Below are 20,528 nucleotides of genomic sequence, written 5' to 3' on the forward strand. Positions count from 1 at the left end.
ATAGGAAAGTTTAGGTCACCTATGGAGTATTAGGTTTTCTTATATAGACTGTTAAAATAACCCCCTAATTAACTGTTTTCTCATGCCTGGTTTCTTCCCTCTCAAATGCACTCTTCATACAAATGTCAAAGGAATATTTTTAATTAATATTTTTTTCAATCAGCAAAAATCTGACTTTTCTCCTCCTCCCTCCTCCTGGCCCCATTGAGAAAAGAAAACAAAACACCCACTACAAACATATATGGTCAAGTGAAACAAATTTCTTCATTGACCTTGTCTGATATACACACACATACATATACAAACATACATGCATATGTAGCAAATGTTGTATGTATATATGTATCATTCTGCACTCTTGAATTTCGTCATGAGTCCTCTGGAATCTGATTAGGTATTGTACTGATTATAGTTCCTAAGTCTTTCAAAGTTGCTTAACTCTGTATAAATTGTTCTTCTGGTTTTCTTCTCTCCACTGTGCATCAGTTCATTCGTACTCTCCCCAGGTTTCTCTGAAATCAGTTCGTTCACTGTTTCTTATAGCACAGTAAAACCCATTTGTGAATTAAGGGAGTGTCTACTGCAGGCATGTGAAGATTTCCCCAAGAGGAAGGGGCAGATGAGAACAATTTGTTCCAAGTCGTGTTGGCAGGAGCTGTGGCAAGCTTGCCAATTGTTCTGATTTTTTGTCTTGCCACTGGACTTTGATGACTCTGACAGAGTGAATGATGATGAAAACTTTGTGCTACTCTGCTGTACTTAAAGCCCATTCAGGAGTCAAGACATCATGCTGTGATGTCATTGGTCCTCTTCAAAAGCAAAGGACAAATCACAACAACAGCACTGTGGTATTTCATCACACTAATGTACCACAACTTGTTCAGCACCCCAATTGACAGATAGCCCCTCAAGTTCCAATTCTTTGCCACCATAAAAGAATTATAAATATGTTTATACAGTCTTTATTTTGCTTAGGACTCATGGTTCTCCACCCTCTCTCTTATTCCCCCTTTTCTTTCTCCTCTTTCTCTCCTATCTTCTGAGTAAGATGTATTTTGTATCCGACTCTGTGTGTGTGTGTGTGCACACATGTATTATTTCTTTCTTTGACCAGTTCAGATGAGAATTGGGCTCAAGTGTCAGCCACTTCTCTTACTTCTTCTTCCTTGTTTGTATACACTTCTACTTCCCACCCAGATTATGTGAGACAATTTTCCCTCTCCCAGGTATTCTTATACTCTCTTTTTTTCTTATACTGTTTTCTTATACTCCATTTTTTAAAAAAGATTATCAAGAAATACAAAACTTCCAGTGCTTTTGAGTAATTAGATTCCCTCTATGAGTCTTGATCATGACAACGTGCAAAGGTGCAAGGTGCACATGAATAATCCTCTCATATTAGAATGTAAACAGTTTATTCTTCTTTAGTCCCTTATGACTAAGGGACTTTGTGTTTACCTTTTAATGTTTATCATCACTCTTGTGTTTGTACTTCAAAGTTTCCATATGGTTCTAGTCTTTTTATCAGGAATGCTCAGGAGTTCTCTATTTCATTAAAGGTCAATTTTACTCCTATAGAATTATAATGAATTTTCTGGATAAGTTACTATTTGATGTAAACTTCTCTCCTTTACCTTCTGGTATATCATAGCCCAAGATCTGTGCCTCTTTGTGGCTGCTGACACATGTCTAATTCTGACAGTAGCTCCTTGATGCTTGAATTCTTTCTGTTCTTCTTGCTATACATTTATGTCCAACTATTTGCGACTCCATGGAGTTTTCTTGTCAAAGATACTAGAGTGTTTGCCATTTCAGTCTTCAGTAGATTAAGTCAAGTAGAGGTTAAGTCACTTGCCGAGGGTCACACAACTAGTAAGTGTCTGAGGCTGAATTTGAACTCAGGTCTTCCTGACTCCAAGCTCAGTACTCTATCCACTGAGCCACCTACCTGCTTGCTAGTTTTGTTTCTGTTTATTTTAGCCTGGAAGCTCTAGATTTTGGTAGTAATATCATGAGAGTTTTCATTTTGTGTTTTATTTTTAGTAGGTAACCAGTAGATTCTTTCTATTTCCACTTTGACCACTGTTTCTAAGAGATCCCACGGTTTCTTTTATGATTTCTTGATATATGATGTTGTTTTTCAGTCATTTTTGACTTTTTGTGACTCCATTTGGAGTATTCTTGGTAAAGATATTTGGATAAAGATATTTGGTAAGATACTGGAGTGGTTTGTCACTTCCTTCTCCTGCTCATTTTACAGATGAGGAAACTGAGGCAAACAGGATTAAGTGACTTGCCCAAGGTCACATAGCCAGTAAATATCTGAGGCCAGATTTGAACTCAGGAAGATGAGTCTTTCAGGCATGACACTCTATATCCACTTCACCACCTAGCTTCTATTTCCTTCATTCTAATAGTCAGTGAATTTGTTGTTTGGGCAGGGTCTTGTAATTCCTGTGTTAGGCTGTTAATTCCCTTTCCATTAATTTTTTTTCATAGCTCTTCTTTCTTTTCCATTTTTTCCTATAGCACTCTCATTTAATTTATGAAAAGATGTCTTAATTTCTGCTTCATCTGTTCCAGGAATTCCTGTTGACTTTGTGCCCAAGTTGTGCTTTTCTTTGAGGCTTTACTTTTATCTTGAACATCGCCGACACCATAGTAGTTCTATATGGCAGGGTTCTTTTTTGCTTGTTTGCTCCTTCTCTCAGCTCATGTCCTGACTGGATTTTATGTTAGGGCTAGGATCTGCACACTCCTAGGGGCATTTTCTTGCTTGAGCCTTTGTCCTTTTTGATCCTTTGGCTGACTTCTTGAAGTATTGAGTAATATGTTATTCTAAGATTTTAGGATCAGCTCAGGCTAGGGAATTGCAAGTTTTCAGTGTTCTCAAAGTGGTCTGATTCAAGACAGTTTCTTGACCTGGCTTTGGGTCTGCACAACATTCCAGTTGTCTCTGGTTGGGAGATTTGGTGGACTGTTTCCAGTCTTAGCCACTGTCAGTCAGATGAAAAGCTTTGCTGGTTCAGAGCGACAGAAACATGACACACTTTCCTTTGGTCTGGGCTTTCTGTCCTGGTTCTTCCTCTACAGGCTTCAGACGGGGCCAGAAGTTAGAACTGAGACCCAGTATGGCTCCTGGGGTCCAAGAGACCCAGCTGTTCCTTACTAGGCATACAGCTTAGGCCATGGGACCATTTCTCTAACACCACCTCAGTGCAGGTCCTCTATTCAGTTCACCTTGGATCTATGACCCAAAACTGGGTAGTGAGTGGTAGAGATGGAGGTGGCACCTGTCCTGCAGGTTACACAAGTATAAGTCTGTGCTGAGTCTGGAACCTCCTTTTGCCCTGGCAAACAGCCTCTCCTTGTCAGTGCTTTGTAGGATGTGTGCCTGACCAGATGCTGCCCCTGGTCTGCAGATCTCTGTATAGCATAGGAATCAATGCTGACCTGGGATGGGAAAATGACTTACTGCGATTTATTTTCTTGGATTTTCCAACCAAGGTTAAGTTTCATGTGTTTTCTAGATCCTTATGGAGGAGCTGTGGCAAGTAAGGATGGGGAGAAGGCACTCACTATACTACTTCCTGCTTCTCCCTCTCAAAGCAATATGGCTAACACATGGTTCTAAACATATCACTAGCTTTTACAATGGAGGGGAAGGGGGGGAGATGAAAGGAAATAATTTAGCCTTACTCTCCTGGGATTTGGCTTAAGGAGGGAATAACACACCCTCAGTTGGATATGGAAATCTATTTTACCTTGCAGGAAGGCAAGCAGGAAGGGGATAAGAGAGGGAAGATAATAGATAATAGATAATAGATAATAGATAATAGAAAGGACAGCAAATTGGGGAAAAGGATAATCAGAAGCAAACACTATTGTGGGAGGACGGGTCAAGGAAGAGAATGGAATAAATGAAGGGCAGGATAGGACAGAGGGAACTGTGTCTTTTACGACATAACTACTATGGAAGTGCTTTGCATTGTTACGCATGTATAACCTATATTGAATTGCTTGTTTTCTCAATGAGAATGGGTGGGGAGGGAAAGGGAGAGAATACGGAACTCAAAGCTTTAAGAATGAATGTTAAAAATGGTTTTAGCATGCAACTGGAAATGAAGCTATACAGTCAATGGAGTATAGAAATCTATTTTGCCCTACAGAAAAATAGAGGGGAAGGAGGAATGGAAGAAGGGAGGGTAATAGAAGGGAGGACAGACTGGAGGAAGGGGTGGATGGGGTGCATGCTGTCCTGGGGTGGGGGATGAGGAGAGATAGGGAGAATATTTTGAATTCAAACTCTTGTGGAAGTGAATGTTAAGAACTGAAAAATAAATAAATTATATATGAACATATCACCTGTATCATCACACCCCTCTTCAAAGGCCTGCTGTAACTTCTGGTTGCCTACAGGATAAGTCAAGGTAAAATACTGTGCTAGGCACCAGGGACAGAAATATAAAGAAAGACACAGTCCCAACTCATAGAGAATACTCTGATGGGGTATTTCAGACATTCTGTACTCCAAGTGACATGAACTACTCATCATCTTCTAGTTTTCCTTGTGTCATTTTCTCCTTCCCCTCTTCCTTTGTTTGGGTGGTCTTTGTGTCCAGAACAGACTCCTTCCCCATCCCTGCTTGTTTCAGTCATTCTTTTCCTTCCAGATCTAACTCATATACCATCTCTCCTAGATACTCCCTCCTTAAAATTGATTACTTCCTCCCTACCTAAGGTCTGTCCTCAGTTTGTGTTCGCTCACATTTTACCTTACATTACCATTATTCATGCTCCTTTATCTTCCACCCCCTAAGATCCATGAAGGCAGAGAAAATGCCATTTTTCATCTTTGTATCTTTCCCAGGTTCTCCTTACACGTTATGATTCATAAATCATAGTTAAAATGAACTCTGTATGGGAAGGGTTAGAAGCTGAAAGAGGAGATAGGAACTCAGAAAGGAGAGACTGAAGAACACATATTATTATACTTCACAATTTTCCTAAGGGACAGCTCTGGTTAGTAGTATATATTCCTCATTTTATTAAGTTTAGAAGGCTTTCTGGAGGAGGTGCTTTCTGATGTTGGATAATGATGTTGGAATGAAATAGAGCCTGTTGTATGCCCATGGTGTGACCTTCAAATAGGTGTGAAGTCAGGGGATGAAGATGGACTTCATCTCATGGAGACCTGAGAAAACAATGTTTTGATTGAAACATAAAAGGCTGAAGAGAATGTAGCAAAATATTAAGGCAACTAGGAAAAACAGGATGACAGATAATAGAGTTGAATGTTACCCACTTGTATCTGATTCAGAGATAGAGGTATCTCTAAATGATGATAGGAAGACTTGTATGTATTGTGCAATAAGGAATAACAAGGGGTATGATTTCAGAAAAACCTGGGAAGAATTATATAAACTGATACAAAATGAAATTAGCAGAACCAGTAAAACATACTATACAGTGACAACAATATTTTAATGATGATCACCTGTAACTTAGCTATTCAAACCAATTCAATGATTCATAACAAGTTCTAAGGACTCATAATGAAAAATGCTGTCTACCTTCAGAGAGACAACTAATGAACACTGGATGCAGAATGAAGCATTTTTTTTCAATTTCTTTATCTCTTTCCTTTTTTTTGCAACACAGCTAATATGGAAATATGTTTTGCATGACATCACAGGTATAATGAGTATCATACTGTTTGCTTTTTCAATAGGTGTGGTTGAGTATAGTCAGAGGGAGAGAATTTGGAACTGAAAAATTTTTAAATGAATGTAAAAAAATTAAATACATAGTTAAAATGCTCCAATGTCTCAAATATGTTCATAAAAAGAAGTAAGGGAGAGATACATAAATAGTAAGCAGTAAATAAGCACTTCCATTTGTCTTAAGTTTCTATATTATGTGCTATGTTACTTAGAGTTTAATCCAGGGTTCAGCATGGGCACTTAACACTCTACTTATTAGTGGAGAGAATGATTATAGCTAGGCCTGATGAGTGAGAATAAAGAATTCCTGTGAGGTGGTAGCATCATTGAGATTTGTACTACTCTTACTATAATTATACTAAAAATATGGTATTTGGTTCTAGTCCAATGGAAATATATGATGTGAATTTGAATAATATGAACATTTTGTAGGGATTTGTTATCTGCACTAATCAGGACCTCTCTGTATTAAACTCTGTAAGTAGAAAAAACTGATTTTAGGCAAATTAAGGAATTTCAGCAGCATGATATGGTGGAAAGAACCCTTCTCAGTGACTCAGGAGTTGGAGGACTTGGGGCTCTAATCCCTCCAATGGTACCTACCAACTATGTGATCTTGGGCAAGTAACTTATCCTTCCTATGATTTGGTTTCTTCCTCTGTAAAATGAAGAAATTGAAATAGGTGTTTTTGGTGGAGGGTGGGGGTGAGCTTCTGGCTCTCAACCCGTGATTCTCTGCTTTTTCTCATCTCAGTCCTTTGTGAAATGAGTGACTTGGATTTGTTGTCATTGTTGCTGTTAGATGATCTGAAAGATTCTCTTTAAGCTATAGTCATGATCTTAAATCTCTGAACCTCCACTAGGGAGATTCCTAGTTATGGTTCAGAGATGACCCTGGGTTTATGAAATTTATGCCAGAGAAGCACAAGCTCTGTCAGTTTTACCAGGCTTGGAAAAGGTTCAAGTAGGAGCCTAGCCTAATTGGGAGACTAGCTCCAGTCCCAACCAAGTGTAGAGAAGACCATTGCCAAAAGCCAGGCTCTCACATGATTAATTTCAGGGACATAGCAACTCTTCAAATAATCTATACTATGTCGCGGAGAGTCTGCCTATGTTCTAGATCAGTGGAAGGAGTGCGACCTCAGGGAGATCTCAGATCTTTTGATACATTGAAATCTAGTTGCCAACACTACTTCGTTTGCATCTTGGAAAGTTTCTGCTATTCAGATCTGTCATTTCATCGGGGATGTGTGTGTGTCTAAATAACAGAATCATTATCAAATCAAAACATTCTTCCAGTTATATTACATGTGCAACTTAACATGCCAGAAAATATCTCTTTCCGTTTTCTTCAGTTGATTTGTACATTAAGAGACCCCAAAGCATACATTTTTTATGGAATTGTAGGGAAAGAAAGGGCAGAAGACTATTTGTCTCACTCTGTCTGGTCTGTCTGCTTTCAGCACATTCCCTACATGGTTCTCATTCATGTTTTTTTCTGTCCCGTCTTTGAAACTCCTCATCAATAGTTTATTGTTGAGAACCCTCTCTAAATATTGAATGTGAACTTCTCCTTCCTTAGCTTCAGGCCATTTTTATCAAACATCTCCCAGACATGCCCATTCCCCTGGCCCCCACCAAGAGGATTTTCCTTTTCCTTGACCTTTGGGGCATTAATCTCCAAAGAATTTTCATCCTATGACATGATTGCTGGTAAAGCTCTAGTCTTAACCTATGAACCTTTTTCTGAGGTTGATGCCTGGTTGATCTCCAGGCCACCCAAACCCTAAGAGGCATCCAAGGAAAGAAACAAAAAGAGGTGCTACAGAAGCTCAGTTACACAGAAGTTGGAATATCTACTACCACAGCCATATCTATCACATTTGGGCTTCTGCATAATAGTACTTTCTTTTCCTACTCTGCCCAAGTATCAGAGCCTATCTTGTTAGATAGATCTTTGCACCCTTGGCCCAAATTTCTTTTTTTAGACATACTTGAACTCTGTGTCTGAGACTCAAGTTTTGTTCTTTATTCTCTATATGTGCTCTCCCACCCCTACTCCCACTCCCCCGGTTGGTGAATTGCATGTCAGCATTCTACGAAACAACTTTAACACAGACATACTTTGTTTGGTCCCTATCTATGGGTTTGGCCTTCTGAGAGGAGTTATTGTCCTGGACATGACCACTGGGTCAGGGTCTTATTCTGACTGTAGCTAGTGGAATCACCACACTGGGGTGTTCTATGAAGTTAAAACTTTAAGGGGATCAGTGTGAGAGGGTGTCCTAACAGTTAGAAGTTGGAAAGGTTATTGTGAAAGAGCCTCTTCAGTCTTGCCAAGTCAAGAGTTCACCCTGTCATCGTTGGAGGCGAATCTAAACTGGCCTCTACTAAACACATATGTGGCACAACTCCTGAAAAGTCTAGTTTGTAAAGTGGAGCTGGTAAGTTGGAGGCTTCAATGTGAAACATTCAGGACTTTCATTTCACAAGCAAATGAACAGATATTTATTGAAACCCATTCTCCTAATATGGAATGTTCATCCTCTGAGCTATAAGTGAAAATTTCGAGATATGGGGACTAATGGGGGGAGGAGACAGAGACTCATGAATACCCCAGTATAATATTGGGGAAAGTCAGTCCTGGAGATGGTTATGATGGTGATAGAATCCTCATGGAAGAGTAGTCCAAGACAGGGGATGATAGGGGCATATCTGGTGGGGGGTGGGGTGGGGAGAGGAGTTGCTGGGTGGTACAGGACCAGCAGAAGATTGCGAGGCATGCGTAAATGATCGCAGGAGGAAGCACATTCCCTAGGCTGCCAGTATTCTGGGAGAAGGAAGCATGACCCCATGAATGTCCTTGCTCTGGGACAAAGTTCCAGTCATCTCATCTTAGTTACAGTGCTGTCTTCTGATTATTCTTCCCCATTTTCTTACTTGAGTTCTTTTAGGAATCAGGAAGATAATTTGCTTTCAACATTTGAATTACCTACAGTTATAGAGGTCATATATCTTTTCTGTTTCCTCTCAAGAAGACAAAAAGACTCAGTTGTGTGATAAAACAGGGCCTAATGAAAGAATTGGGTGTTTGTATTAACCCAGACACTTTTACAACTACTTTATATGTTGCACATATTAAAAAACTACTTTAGCAGGAAAATGCACTAGATAGGGAGTTCCGGTCCTCTCTTTCTTGGAGAAATTACTTTTCTAAATCTCAGTTTCCTAATCTGTAAAATGAACAGTTTGGACTAGGTAATTCCTTAGGTCCCTTCTAGCTCCAAAAGCCTATCCTAAGTCACAGCTCTAACAGAAATGACTTTTCCTTTGGCTTTTTTGAATTACCATGTAGTTGGATTAAGTTCAGCTTTGCTACCCAGGGGATGATAAAGGAAATCACTGAGCACCATCTTTGAAAATGCCCTCCTTATTTTTTTTTTCATCTGCAGTGAATGAGATTGTCACTGCCCTTTTCCTTTCCTCATTTAATATTTCATATTGAAACTATATTAGGGGATTCAAGTTTTATGAAGATGTGCAAGTTTATGGGACAACACAACTTTGCTATAAACACTATCCCCAAACATTTTTGCATATCTTCAGTAAGTGATGCAATAACAACCTCAATCAAAGCAGAAGGGAGAAAGAGTGACAGCAGAGACTAGGAGGAAAAAAATATAGAGTGTTTATTATCTTTTTTTATGTAGTGAATTTTTTAAAATACTGCCATCAAGAGAAAATATTATAGGCTAAGAATCTCAGTCTGTCTAGGACTCAGAATATGATGTACCATCTTTGCTGAGTTGCTTGGTGTTGATTGTATCTACTGAAACAAAATATTATCTGTGGGACAACCTGGTGTTTCCAATTGTATGCACCAGCTGCTCCAGAGATTATCAGGATAGAAACCTGGGTAAGACTTAGCTCCCTGAATCTCAATCCAAAGCACATCAAAGCATTGCTGGCAGATAGAAGAAATGAATTTGAATAATGAAAACCTTGCCTCCAAGTAGAAGTTTTACTGTACATATAAACTATCCATTTCAATTTGATTAATATTTACTGAGTGGCTATATGCACCAGGCATGGATATCAAGATGGTACGGAAAGCTTGAGGGTACTAACAGTCTCCTATATTCTGAGCTTCAATTGCTAGAGATAGTATCTTCTATGCTGTAAAGAACATCACTGAAAATTTTGTCATAAGTGGTGCACTGCAGGCTCTCAATGATCAGAAAATTCGTACGCTGTAGACATCTCTGTTCTCAATCTATAATTCACATCCTTTAATTTCACAGATAGCTACTATCTTTAATTAGGTCTGACAAGCCACTAAAATAACACATATGTATACTAATGTGATATAGACCCTTATACGTCCAAGTATCTAATCTCTAGGGATTTTTAGAAACAGCATTTGAGGTACTAATGGCCTCCATAAAGAGAAATTAAATAAATAAATAATTTGTCTAAAAGGTGAACTGTCCAATATAGATTTTTGTCTCTTCCTTTCATAGAATGACTTCATATAACACCATCACCAAGGAAGAATAATATAAACTAAAAATGTGATGTCTTGGGGGTGGGGTGGGCAAAGCCAAGGTATCAGAGTAGAAGCAGGGACTTGCCTGAGCTCTTCCTCCAGACCCCTCAAAATATTTGCCAAAATGACTCTAAACAAATTCTAGGCAGTAGAAGCCACAAAATGACAGAGTGAAACAGATTTCTAGCCCAAGACAATCTGGAAGACTGATAGGAAGGATCCACTGCACCAGGCTCAGAACAGAGTGCAGCCCAGTCATGCTGGCACAGACAGTACTAGAGTAGTAGGCCTCAGGGTGCTAAAACACTGGCAGTTGTAGCACTTTTCAGATTTCTCAATCCACAAACACCAAAGACAGCTTCAAAGGTCAGTGGGAAAGCTATTTTTACCTGGGTGAGAGAGGAACATGGTCTGACTCCAGTCTCAGTTCCAAGGCAGAGGAAGCCACTGCTGCAACAGTGGATGCTTCTGGAGCTCTCAACCTACAGTAGATTAATTGAGCAGCTGATCTGGGTCGCAGTCTTGGGTGTGGCAGAGCACTGATGTGGTGGGGTTGGTGGCAGCTTTGGAGAGGGAATTCTACTAGCAGTTCCAGGGCAGAAAAGAGCGTGAGTGGTTGCTCACAGACTAGAGTACAGGTCAGGAGAGGAGTAAACACTACTCCTTTGATCATACCACTTTGGAGTAACTGAGAATTTACATGTCCCTAGAGATATCTCTGATAATAGTTTCATAAAACTCCTGAAACTTGGGGCAGCACACCCTCCACTTAACAAAGAGCTCAAAAGTCAAGTAATTGGCTGGGAAAATGACCAAAAAGGGAAAAAATAAGACTATAGATGGTTACTTTCTTGGTGAAAATGTATTTTCTTATGATGAGGAAGATCAAAGCATACAACTGGAGGAAGATCAAAACATACAATCAGAGAAAGAAAGCATTGAGCCAATGCCAGCAAAACCCCCCAGGATAAGGACCCAGATTAAAATAGAATTTGTGAGATATTTAACAAAATAAATAAAAATACAGTACAACATAGATATTGTTAATTCGCAATTTCTAACTCAATATGCAGCCCTGTAGGGATCCATTTCTATTTGAGTTTCACACCACTGCTCTGGAGTCTTGAACATAGTTCAACTGGGTCTATTGATTTGAACTCTTAAAGTAAGCAAGATACTGCTCGACTTTTCTTAATCTTAGGTTTCCACTTTCTGATGGCCTTTTCCTCCCTTACCCATCCAGCCTAAAGAAAATTCTACTTGAAAGAGAAAACAAAAATATAATTGGAGTTGAGTCGTTTAGCCTTTTCACCATCATCCATTATCATAATCTCATCTACTCTCCCTAGTCCTTATTTGTTCTGTCTCTTGTCCCAAACCAAACTAAAAATAACCTTTTTTTGTTTATTTTTAGTATTCACCAACATCAGGTTATTCTGGGATTTAATTCTCTTAAATATTTTTATGAGAGTACGTTTCTCTTTTGTATTCATCCCGTTATCTGTACTTCTATCTTTTACATATATATATAGATATATGTATGTGTGTGTGTCTTTTTTAAATGTAATTTTAATTCATTTTAATTTTTGAATTTTCTCCCTCCCACCTTCCCCTTTCTTACCCATTGAGAAAGTAAGAAAATATAACCTACTACAAATGTGCATACATACATATTTGTCTTTTTAAAGGGCAAGAACCTATACCAGTTATGTAGCTCAGAAAAGGCATAGTTCTAAATAGGTGGTTGAGTGAGAGCTCAAAGCCAGCTCCCTTTCAAGATTCTAAGATATGCATCAAATGAATTAAGATGGCAGTAAAATAATAAACAAAAATCAAGGTAAATACTATGGAAAGTAAAATTACAATAAAAAGGAGATTTTAAAGGAAAAGAATGCTCAGGTGAAAAGTTATAATAAAACCAACAGAGATAGATTGAAAAATTAATAAACCAAAAAAAAACCAAAACAAAATAATTTCACCCTATAATTTAAAAAATTATGGGGGAAGTAATAAAAAAGCTGACTGAATTGCAAAAAAAAAAAAGATTTAGACAGGAATACAACAATTTTAGATGACTTTAATTTTTCTCATTCAGAACTTGTTAAATTCAGAGAAAAATATAAAGTTGAAAGTAACTATAGATCTGAAGAGAAAATTGGAAAAAATAAATTCTCTAGACCCATGCAACTATTTATTTAATGTTTTTATTTAAAAATATAATTATTTTTCAGTATTACACAATGCCTTTACTAAAGCAAATCATATGCTAGAATAAGCAAAGTAAGGCAGACATGTTAACATTTCCTTTATAGATTTAATTTTAATCTATGTGTAAAATCTATGTGTAAAATTCAATTAATGTAATTATCAACAAAGGAAATATGAATAAAAATTACAGACTAAAATGCATACTAGGTATTAGAATTCTAAAAAATAAGTGTATCAAAAAATCCAAATAATATAAACAATGAATAAGGTGAATGGTAATATTCGGACAACAAATCAAAATTTATGGGGTACTGTTAAAGGAGACCTGAGTCTTAAAACAATACTTATCTCTCACAAAAATATATATTATCAAAGGAGAAACAGAGAACAGTAACAAATAAAGCATGCCATTTTTTTAAAAAAGTAGAAATTCATTAAACAAATGAAATCCCAAGCAAATACAAAAGAAGAATATTTAAAAATCAAAGGAAAAATACATAAAATTGAAAAGAATATATTTAGTTGTTGCTTCTTCCCTATTGAAAGTAAATGCCTTAAAGACGAGAATGATTTAATTTTTGTTGTGTGTGTCCCTACATATTAGCACAGAACCTGGCACATAGTAGGCACTTAAGAAATACTTGTTTATTGAGTTAATGTTGAATTGATAATCAAAACAAAGAACTATTCTTCTTAAAGACTTACAAAATAATTAAAGCTTTAATTAACCTAATATTTAAAAAGAGACAGAGGAAAATTGAATTGCCAAAATAAAAAGCAGCAACAATGAATAATAAGAAATAAAGAAAATTATGAGAAAACAAAACTACTACATGGTAAAGAATTTAAGAGAAATTGGTAAATACTATTAAAATATTAAATGCACAATTAACAAAATAGTAGAGATCTTGAATAATCTGACTTCAGAAATAAAAATTGAGAAGTCAAGTTAATGTAAAAAAATCTACCTTATGTATTTATAATTACATGTAATTTATGTATTTATAATCTACCTTATGTATTATGTATTTATATATGTGATTTATCAATCACTTACAGCCAAACTAATCTCCAAGATACATTTTTTTTTTCTCCAAATACGGAAAGAAGATATTCTACAACATTCCTTTTATGAAATAAATATGATCCAAATAACTAAGTCAAGTAAGCCAAGAGCACCATTGTTCAAATTCATGAATGAGTGTTGACACAATAATTTTAGCAATATGTTTTCAAAGTGATTATAGCACTGTATTCAAAAATATTTATTATGACAAAGCAGAAATTATATCAGAGATGCCAGGATCACTCAATATTAGGAAAATAAAATAATATTATTAATGTGATTTATTATTAATATTAACAAAATAGTTATATTAATAGATGAAAAACACTTTGATAAAATATAGCACTCATTTCTGTCCAAATTGCTAAAAGCAAAAAAATTGAGGAGACTTTGGTTAATATTATGAAAAATATTTATCTAAAACCAAGCTGGTATGATTTATAATGCAGAAACACTGGAATCTTTTCCATAGAGCTCAAGGTGAAATATTCTATTCTATTCTATTCTAATGATACAATTATTTGACACTGTACTAGAAAAGAAAGAGTAGTTAAGAGAGTAAGCATTGGTGAAAAGAAAGCAAAATATTCCTAGATTCACGTGGTATGATGATTTACTTAGAAAACTCTTAAAAACTGATGAAAAACTAATCAAAATAAACTAGTGAATTAATGAACTAATTCAGTGAAGTATTGGGATTCAAAATATATCCATAAAAATAATTAGCATTGCTATGTACTATTAAGTAATCTTATTGCATAAGATAGAGAAAATCCTTTTTATGTATCTATAAAATACCTAAAAGATCTGCCCATTAAGATAGTAAGGTACATACAGAAGGGAGATAAATATAGCTATACATACGAAGGAAAGGGTGGGGGGATTGGGCATTTCATGAACCTTATTCACATATGAACCTGAAAAATAATAGTTGAAAGAGAGAGAGAGAAAAAGAGAGAGAGAGAGAGAGAGAGAGAGGCTTTATGTAGAAATACATTAAACTCATTAAAGAGACAAAAGTAAAATGGAGAAGAGGTTGAGAGAAAGAAAAGAGTCAGGTAAGTAATAGTGACAAAATAAATATCAGCTTCAGAAGGTGATTAATAAAGTTAGGATTTTTAAAAAAGGGAAGTATAAGAACCAGAGATCAGAATCTAGGTTTGGAGGGGAAGCAGAGTAAGGACAGATCACTTCAATTTTAGATTACTAAATTGATCAGATTTCTTTTTCTTCTCTTCCTTTTTTTTTTCTTCAAAGAGAAGGTAAAGGGAAAAAATAGGAAAAAGATATGAGGATACTATGAAGAAACATACATAATTATCATAAATGATGAATGTGAATGAGATTTACTCACTCATACAAGAGATTGTAGCAGAATGAATTAATCACAATCTAATAATATGGTATTTACAAGAAACACAGTTGAAACAAAAATGCAGAGAGTTACAATGAAAGATGGAGCAAAGTTCATTTTTATGCTTCAGGAAAATTCAGAAAATCAGGGGATAGCAATTAAGTAGCAATAGCAACATGTAAACAGGAAACAGGAAAAGTAAATCTAGGTAACAGAAAAATGCCAGGAGCAGAATAGGTCTGTACACAACATTTGTACATCTGACCAAGGCCTTTGATACTGTCAGTCAGGAGGGCTTATGGAAAATTATGTCAAAATTTGGTTGCCCAGAGTTCATCAGTATTGCATGTCAGTTTCACAACAGCAAGCTTGATGCTGGACAACGCTCTCATGCTTTCCCAGTCACCAATGGAATGAATCAAGGCTGTGTGCTTACTTCCATGCTTTTTATCATGATATTTTCAGCCATGTCGTCAAAAGTCTTCGATGGGGATGAACATGACATCAAGGTCAGCTATTGCATTGATAATAAATTCTTCAATTTTAAAAGTCTACAAGCCAAGACTAAAGTGGAGGGAGTGTTTAATGCAGGTTTTTTTTTTTGTATGCAGATGATTGTGCACTCACTCAGTGCAACCTCTGAAGCTGAGACGCAATGAAGTATGGGTTGATTCTCTACTTCTTGTGATAATTTTGGCCTAATAATTAACACCAAGGAAATAGGTGCTCCATCAGCCAGCGCCACACCATCCATATGTAGAACCATTGGTTATAGCAAATGGAGAAGTTTTGAATATTGCAGATTTATAGTAAGTCCACTTTCCTTGGCCGTATACTTTCCAGGGATGTATACACTGATGATGAGGTTGACATATGCATTGCCAGAGCTGGTTCTGTGTTTGGGAGACTCTAAAGGAAAGTGTGGGAAAGAAGAGGTATTAGATTAACTAATAAACTAAAGGGGTACAGATATATTGTGCTGAATTCAATGTTGTATGCTTGTGAAACCTAGTGCCCAACCTATGGTGGATTATTTGAAGCTTGTATTGGTCTGATCAGCCACAGTCAGATGCAATGTAATTTGACTCTAACATAGTGATGTCATTTTGGTCCTCTTCAAAATGAAGGACAACAACCAGCCATTCCAGGTATGCAAGGTTGGTTCAATGTCAGGTAACTTATTAACATAGTTGACCATATTAATAACAAAACAATAAAAATCACATAATTATATCAGTAAATGTAGAAAGTCTCTGACAAAATATAAAACTCATTTCTCTTACAAAAATCCTTCAAAAGCATAGGAATAAGTGGATCATTTCTAAACATGGTAAATAGTTTCAACAGTCAAGATCAAACATTGTCATAGAGAAATGGTGGACATCTTTCCAATAATGTCAAGATTAAAGCAAGGTCATACAATGTCACTACTATTACTTGGATATAGTTTTTAAAACCTAGTTATAGCAATAAGATAAGAAAAAGAAACTGGGGGAGTAAGCTAAGACTTAGAGAAAATAAAATCATTGCTTTTTTGTAGACTACATAAAGTTTTATTTAGAAAGCCCTAATGTTTCAACTAAACTTTGTTAGGTAGTTGTAGTGCCAACACGTTATTCATAGCACCTACAGTGGCTATGACTATGCCAGCTTAATTCTGAATCACAAAATACAGCAGAATCCCCACATGGAAGAGAGGACAAAAACATTTATTTAAACACCAGAAAGCCGAATCCCTCATAGCAACAAAGAAATCTACACCCAATAACAAGGCACCACCATCCCCAAGCCTTCCCCATGCTAGGGCCTTCCCACAAACAAACACACACAGCTCACTGCCTGCTTCCTCTCTTTCCCTCAGTTCTAACTTCTGTGCCCAACTTCCTCTCAGCTCTGCTCCTCCCTTTCCTTCTCCACCTGTTTGGTGAGCTGCTCCCATCACAAACTCATGGGACTCAGGTTTCCTAGTGACTCAAGCAGATCACATTAATAATGGGTGGGAAAGATCTTCCCATTACACAAAAATGCATTAACAATACAGTAGTCTATAAGTATGTCATTTAATCCTAATCTTGAGCCTAAACCATCAGGCCTTATTCAGACCTGGTCTGAAAGAGATCAATGTGTTAAAACATAGTATAATAATGCATCACTAAATAATGAATGAATGAATAACTCTAAACACTCTTTTTCTCACCACATAAAAATAGGCATTTTCTAAAATGATTGTGATGATGATGACAGTGTTGATGATGAAGATATAACTTAATAAAGTTGGATTGCATCTGAAAAGATCCCAAAGTAATCCATTCTTAGATATGAAACCAACATTCAAATTGAGACAGAGAAGATCTTAGGCAAAATTTGAGGTCAAGTTTAGTTTCTTGAATTTCAATATTCACCATACTTTCTTCTTTCCACTAGACCTTAACGTCACCCTTACCCCTACCCTTACCCTGCTCCTGCCTCTTCTAAGTTCATCAAAACCTGTTCTCAGTGAGACCAGCTTATAGATGTAAGCAGGAGCCCACTGTACGTTATGATTAGAGGTATGTGGTAGTTCAGGTCTTTTGCCATAAATGAAGTCTTTTCTACCTACAAGCTCAGAAGGATGTCTCCCTCCTCTGAACACTTGTGCAAATTTCTACCTGCATTTCTTCTTTTGAAAATTAGCATAGAATTTCTTGTTTCATGTGTGTAAATCTTGTCTTCTAAATGAGACTGTACTTTCTCAAAATTAGGGATAATATCTTGTACTTTGCTATATATCCAAAGTATTTTAAGCAGAGTTGGTGGCCAAAGTTTGATTTTTAATTGAATTGGATTTCTTTCTTTCTCCATAGTAGAATGCTGTCAAGGTCCCAGGACTTCTGATTGACCTCTGGCAATTGAAAAGATTCTGAAGGTATTATAAAAGACTTTATCATCGACTGACCTTATGACACAAACTCATTATTGCCCAACTCTTTGTTATAACTCTACGCTATGTGTCCTAATACTTGTTTACTTGACTTGAAATAATTTATCCATGCGATAAAATGGCACAAGGGAAAAAATAAACACAGGGAAAATCACTGAAGTAATCAGATTCCACAGAACTGCAAGGCTTCTATATAGTGGAATCAACTGCTTCTTTTTCTCTCTTTCCTAGTAACACAGGCAGCTCTGTAATCCTAGAACCAGTTTAGAAATGCTGGCCCAGAAGGCTGCTAACTCAATTTTTTAGGCTGGGCATAGACAGGTTTAATGGAGAAGAGAGGTTAGTGACTTTGTCAGGTTTTGGCAACAGTTGCGGTTTGCTTGATTCATGGTCTTTTTGATTGTAGTAACAAATGTTATCAAGCCCTTTCTATTCATATTTCATTTTTTTAAATTGATAGTTAAAATCCCCAGACATCAAACAGTAGATTAGGACATTCATGTAAAACCCTTTCCATTCTCTCAGGCACCTAATAATTCCACTTGCCTTCCTATGTTGGGCCCTTTCAACAATACCCTCAGTAACACCCTAGAGTGCGTGGTCCTCTTATATTCTATTTTATTTTCCTTGCCAATCTCTAACATTGGCCATCTTCACTGTCCACTTTTTTTTCTTCTGCTCTCCAGCTGCTAAGTGTTGCTGGAGAATTATGAAATCATGCCAATTGGGTCCATTACAAATTCATGCTATCTAACCTCACTGCTGCCTTGGCAATCCTTCGAAATTCATCTCTTGCTGACTCCTTATTGAATTCCCTACAACAGCTGTTTCAAACTTTACTCGCTCTAAGCAAGCTCCTTGACTGCTCACGCTCAGCAGATGACCTTATGTTTTATTTTTCTGACATCAAAATTATTTAATATGAGCTGCCTCAGCTTCTTTCCTCATCACTTCAAAACCCTGTCCTTTTCACCCATTTTCTTCTTGTTCCTTCCTGCCCCCGAGGAGGAAGAGTTTTTTGCTCTGTTAAAGTCAATCACTCTAACTGTGCTTTTGATGCTTAGAAAGCAATCATGGTTCAGCGGATAGTGCCGGACCTTGAGTCACAAAGACCTAAGGCTGTAAAGCCAATTTACTGGCTTTGTAATCCCAGTCAACTCACTTAATCTCACTGGGCCTCAGTTTCCTTGACTGTAAAATAAGAAGATTGGACTCCATGATGTCTAAGATTCTTCCTGCTATAAATCTAGGGTCATTTTACTCTACCAATCACCACCTGTCCTTGCATATTTAGTTTTTCACTTCCATTGGCTCCTTCTCTTCTATCTACAAACATGCTTACTTATGTAGTCTCTGTTTCCTAAATCCATACACACATTAGTATTTACATACATACATGAATATATGTGCACATGTATCTGCATATGCATGTATACACTACACATATGCATACATATATTATATATATATATATATATATATATATATATATACATTCATGTGCATATATCTACATACTGTCTTGGTTTATGTCTTTTCCTCCTTTCCCTATCAAGGTTGAAAAATGATTAGTCTCCAGTCATCGCCTCTCATTCCTCACTACCCACTCGCTCACTGTTGTTGCTCAATTGTGTCCTACTGCTGGTGACCCCACGTACACCAACACTGTCCATGGGATTTTCTTAGCAAAGATACTAGAGTGGTTCACCATTTTTTTCCCCAGTAGATTAGGGCAAACATGGGTTAAATGACTTGCTCAGGATAACACAGCTAGTGAGTATTTGAGGCTGGATTTGAACTCAGGTCTTCCTGAGTCCCAGCCTAGCAGCCTATCTACTGAGCAATTTAGCAGCCTCTGGTCATTCAAGCCAGTCCCACTCACTCCTTAATCTCTAACAAAGAAATGGATTAATTCTTTGTTTATTCTTTATCATAGAAATGCTTTCTTGAAGGTCATCAAAGACCCCTCCTACCCCCAATCATCAAAGCCTTTGGTATATTCTCGCAGATGGTTCTGGAGGAGAAGTGAGGCTGGTGACCTGCACAGCCCTCACTCACTCAAAACAAAGTCAAGCGCAAGTCATGTCATCATGTCTCTGACGCCATGGTCTTCTTCGGCAATGAAGGACGAACATGGATATGGTATATTTTCGGTCATCCTCCATGACTATACCACGCTGCTGACTACCACCTCCTTCTTGGAAATGCCTTCCTGTGATTTCTGTAGCACTTTTTTTGACTTTTCTGGCTTTTTTTATCTCATTGATTCCTTTTTTTTAAACTTTTGCCTTATAAATGTGAGTGTTCTTAGGATTCCATTTCAGGGATGCTTTTCTCTCTTAATCCTCTCTGCCTTAGCAATTTGTCTGCCCCCACAGCTTCTATGATTATTCTATGTGGAGAACTCCAAAGCTTCATAGCACCAGCTATATTTTTATTAAATGCTTACTATATACAAAGCACTGTCTCCTAAAGGAACACATGCTCTAATGAGGGAGACAACTCATAAGGTTTCAGCAGCCAGTCACATGAAAAGGTCCTGTAGTCCTTAAAAGTGCAGATTTTCATGCCCCATCTTTAATGTCATTTCCATTGGTAAAATCATATCAGTTTCTGATGCCAAACTATTTTTCCAATAGCGACACAAGGATTTTGGTGACAACAACTTTCTTTTCAGAGTCTTCAGTAGCTGTGGCTGCAGCACCAGCAGG

The sequence above is a fragment of the Notamacropus eugenii genome, chromosome 4, assembly GCF_028372415.1.
Source record: "Notamacropus eugenii isolate mMacEug1 chromosome 4, mMacEug1.pri_v2, whole genome shotgun sequence".
Classification (NCBI taxonomy): domain Eukaryota; kingdom Metazoa; phylum Chordata; class Mammalia; order Diprotodontia; family Macropodidae; genus Notamacropus; species Notamacropus eugenii.